This window comes from Citrus clementina, unplaced genomic scaffold (assembly GCF_000493195.1).
Source record: "Citrus clementina cultivar Clemenules unplaced genomic scaffold, Citrus_clementina_v1.0 scaffold_5, whole genome shotgun sequence".
Classification (NCBI taxonomy): Eukaryota; Viridiplantae; Streptophyta; class Magnoliopsida; order Sapindales; family Rutaceae; genus Citrus; species Citrus x clementina.
This window is the reverse complement of record NW_006262201.1, coordinates 13,486,851-13,491,987: the sequence shown is the minus strand read 5'-3', so window position 1 is coordinate 13,491,987 and position 5,137 is coordinate 13,486,851.

Genomic DNA, 5,137 nt, shown 5'->3' with positions numbered 1-5,137 from the left:
TGGAGTGTAGTGACTCTAGAAACGCATCTTCATCGTAAAAAAAAAAATTAAAAAACTAAAAAAAAATTCAGACATTTTCTTTTTCTTTATTATATGTTTATGTTTATTTTTCTTCTTTTTAATTTCTCCTCTATCAATATACATTTTCCAACTTTTGAGTCGAAGATGGCTGAATATGGAGTGTAGTTCCTCTAGAAACGCATCTTCTTTAAAAAAAAATAAAAAATTATTTTCGTTTTCTATCATTTTACGTGTAACTTTTCTAATTAGTTTTTATGCATCATTTTCACATTTCTGCATGCATATTTTCCTTTCATGTTTAGAATAGGTTGGGGGGTAGAATGTTGTTTAAAAAAAAAAATAATAATTTGTGTGATTTGTTTTAACATTGGGTGACATTATTAATTTTAAATTTTAGTATTTGTATTATCTTTGGTCTTAAGTGATATTACATTATGTTTGCTACTCTACATGTTGATGTCGGAGACATATATGAGTTGCTTGAAGGAATGAACATGTCATAATAAGTACCAAGTGAGTTTTTGAGCCTATCATTTTTCTTGGAGAGTAACCCTTTTGCCCATTCTCTATATAGCTTAGCAGTTTATTATTTTATACACGATCTCTAAATTTCTTTTGAGTTAACCCTAAAAAAAAAAAAAAAAAAAAATTGTAAAATAAAAAAAAAGAGAAAAAAAAATGTGTTGCTACATTAGGAGGCCCATCTAACTAGTAGACATGGATAATTATTTAGAGCCCTAAAAGACGATGGAAAGGCCATCTTTGATCCGTTTGAGCCTTTCTAGCCATCCCTTTTATTAAATATCCATAGTTACCCCTTTTGAGCCTTTAAAAAAAAAAACAAAACCTTTTCTTTATCAACTTATCATCTTGACCCACTCCGATTTGGAGTATTACTCGATATTTTATAAGTTCCATCACCTATTTATGTTTGAGAAAAATATAAATAATTATTTTGTTCAGTGAAGTTATGCAAAAAAAAACAAAAAAAAAAAACAAAAAAAAACAAAAACAAAAACAAAAACAAAAGTTGTTGTTTCAAAAGAATAAAAATAAAAATAATAGGTGAAATCCACCTTGCAACTTCAAAAAAAAAAAATGTCTGCATTTTTCTCAAACATACACTTTGTTTTCCTTATTTTCTTTCTTTGTTAACCATGTCCCTAGCCTACGTTACATCCTAATAAAAGTCCTTCCTGATTTTAGGGAACTATAATCTGAAGTAGAAACTAGTTATATGGGCTAAAAAGATGTAGTGATGCATAATTAAAAAAAAAAGATGAATAAATTGGGTTGACTAACAGTTTTTATTTGACTTGAGATCGTATTATTTTTAAGCTGAGGGCATATTTATTTCATTTTGGTGAGAGCATGTGATATCACTTCTTCATTATTTTCTCTCAATTACCATTCATTGGAGTGACTATTTTTATTGGGTTTAATTTCTTTGTGAGAGTGTCACTACTTCCAGTGAGATTTTGAGGTTTGACATGTCATTCTTGAAAGTAGCTATAACAAAGTCTACTGGGCTGATTCATGTGGATGGTTGATGTGGGTGTGATGTTACTTTAGACTAGAGATAATGCTTATACTTTTATTTAATTGCTATCATTAATCTGATTGAATAAACACGAGTGTTTCTAAATTTTAAAAAAAAAAATCATTTTGAATTTGAATTTTATTTTCGCTTCATTTGCTAGGGACTAGCAATAAGCTGGTTGGGGGGTGTGTTGAGTGTTAGAAAATGCATATTTATAAAGGAGAAAACCGTCATTTTACATTTCAAGTCTTACTAACAACCCTTACTTTTATGTATTTAACCTTCTTGTGATTTAATTACATGTGTTTTATTTTAATTAAGTATTTTATGTATTTTAGGGGCATTATAGTCATTTCACAATAAAGGAGAGATCAGACGGCAAAACGGACATCACTTTTGAACTCAGGACAGTCGAAAACCTTAAGAGGAGCATAAAAGGAAAAATGGCACTATTCACATGTACGGTACTATTCACGTGTACGGTACTGTATACGTTACTGTTCACGACACTGTTCACATAGACGGATGATGACGTGGCATTGACCGATGATGTGGCATTGACTGATGAGGTGTCACGATCCTGTTGGACTAAAATTCTTATGTACTGTTGATGGTGACGTGGCAGCATATCAGTGGACGAAAAATCTCGCGTACGGTGCATGCATCACACAGGATTATTTTCAACCAAACCGCGTTACTGTTCATCCGGGTCAAACCGTGTTACTGTTCATCCGCGTGGTCAAACCGTGGACTGTTGACTGATGACGTGGCGCAATCCTGAGCGTCCAAACTGTTTTTAATCCGATGGCCATGATTTACTCCATGTATCTATAAAAAGGGGGCCTCTCCCCCCTAATTTGATATCTCTGAATCCATTTTTGGGATCCATTTTCTGTAATTCCCTCTCCATCTTGTATTTTCTTCGTATTTTAATAAATTCCTATTTTGCCCCTAGTTCAATTATGAGTGGCTAATTTTCTTTCAAGCTTGGGTTGAAGGTGAAGTCTCAACATGTGTCATGGGCTTAATTTGGTAAATTTATTTTCTCTTCCCCTCTAGTTTTTGTGGATGTTTTGACTTCTCGTCGACAAATAATAATAATCTTGTCTAGATACCGCCTTGGTTACACCGGCTCTCTAGTATAAGGTTATTATTATTTGGCACGATAAGCCCTTAGCACCATATTGATTAGAGCGTGGTTCATGAGGTGTGGATTCCCCCCTCATGATTTAATTGGCATTAATACGGATTATTTAGCCCATGATGCATGTTGATACGGATCCAGATACCCAAGTACGTCAATTTAATAGATTTTCTCTTCAATTTATTCTCGCCATTTCTATTCCAATTTTAGAATTTATTCTTGCCATTTTAATTCAAGTCTTAACATATTCCAAATCATTTCCACCACAAATCCAATCACCCATTTACAAAATTAATTCTACACAATTAAAATCCACCTCCTCGTGGGATCGACACTCGTCACCATTGATTTATACTATAATAGATTCGTGCGCTTGCGAGTACATTAAAATTTGCACAACAGGGGAGAGGTCCCATTTTTATAGATACATGGAGTAAATCATAGCCATCGGATTAAAAACAGTTTGGACGCTCAAGATTGCGCCACGTCATCAGTCAACAGTACGTGGTTTGACCACGCGGATGAACAGTAACACAGTTTGACCTGGATGAATAGTAACGCGGTTTGACCCGGATGAACAGTAACTCGGTTTGGTTGAAAATAATCTTGTGTAATGCATGTACCATACGCGAGATTTTTCGTCCACTAATATGTTGCCACGTCACCATCAACAGTACATAAGAATTTTAGCTCAACAGGATCGTGACACCTCATCAGTCAATGCCACATCATCGGTCAATGCCACGTCATCTTCCGTCTATGTGAACAGTGTCGTGAACAGTAACGTATACAGTACCGTACACGTGAATAGTACCGTACATGTGAACAGTGTTATTCTTCCTTTTATGCTCCTCCTAAGGTTTTTGACCGTCCTGAGTTCAAAAGTGATGTCCGTTTTGCCATCTGATCTCTCGTTTATTGTGAAATAACTATGATGCCCCTAAAATACATAAAATACTTAATTAAAATAAAACAAACGAAATTAAGTCAAAAGAAGGTTAAATTCATAAAAGTAAAGGTGTTAGTAAGACTTGAAATGTAAAATGACAGTTTTCTTCTTTATAAATATGCATTTTCTAACATGCAACACACCCCCCAACCAGCTTATTGCTAGTCCCTAGCAAATGAAGCGAAAATAAAATTCAAATTCAAAATGATTTTTTTTTTTAAATTTAGAAACACTCGTGTTTATTCAATCAGATTAATGATAGCAATCAAATAAAAGTATAAGCATTATCTCCAGTCTAAAGTAACATCACACTCACATCAACCATCCACATGAATTAATCCAGTAGACTTTGTTATATCTACTTTTAAGAATGACATGTCAAACCCCAAAATCTCACTGGAAGTAGTGACACTCTCACAAATAAATTAAACCCACTAAAAATAGTCACTCCAATGAATGGTAATTGAGAGAGAAAATAATAAAGAAGTGATATCACATGCTTTCACCAAGATGAAATAAATATGCCCTCAGCTTAGAAATAATACGATCTCAAGTCAAACAAAAATGCTAGTCAACCCACTTTATTTATCTTTTTTTTTTTATTATGCATCACTACATCTTTTTAGCCCATATAACTAGCTTCTACTTCAAACTATAGTTCCCTAAAATCAAGAAGAACTTTTATTAGGACGTAACGTAGGCTGGGGACATGGCTAACAAAGAAGGGAAATAAGGAAAGCAAAGTGTATGTTTGAGAAAAATGCAGAGAATTTTTTTTTTTTGAAAGTTGCAAGGTGGATTTCACCTATTATTTTTATTTTTATTCTTTTGAAACAACAACTTTTGTTTTTTTTTTTGGCATAACTTCACTGAACAAAATGATTATTTACATTTTTCTCAAATATAAATAGGTGATGGAACTTATAAGACATCGGGTAATACTCCCAATCGGAGTGGGTCAAGATGATAAGTTGACAAAGAAAAGGTTTTTTTTTTTTTAAAGGCTCAAAAGGGTTAACTATGGATATTTAATAAAAGGGATGGCTAGAAAGGCTCAAACGGAACAAAGATGGCATTTCCATCGTCTTTTAGGGCTCTAAATAATCATCCATATCTACTAGTTAGATGGGCCTCCCAATGTAACAACACACATTTTTTTCTTTTTTTTTATTTTATAATTTATTTTAAGGGTTAACTCAAAAGCAATTTAAAGATCGTGTGTAAAATAATAAACTGCTAAGCTGTATAAAGAGTGGGCAAAAGGGTTATTCTCCAAGAAAAATAATAGGCTCAAAAACTCACTTGGTACTTATTATGACATGTTCATTCCTTCAAGCAACTCACATTTGTCTCCGACATCAACATGTAGAGTAGCAAACATAGCGTAACATCACTTAAGACCAAAGATAATACAAATACTAAAATTTGAAATTAATCATGTTAAAACAAATCACACAATTTTTTTTTAAACAACATTCTACCC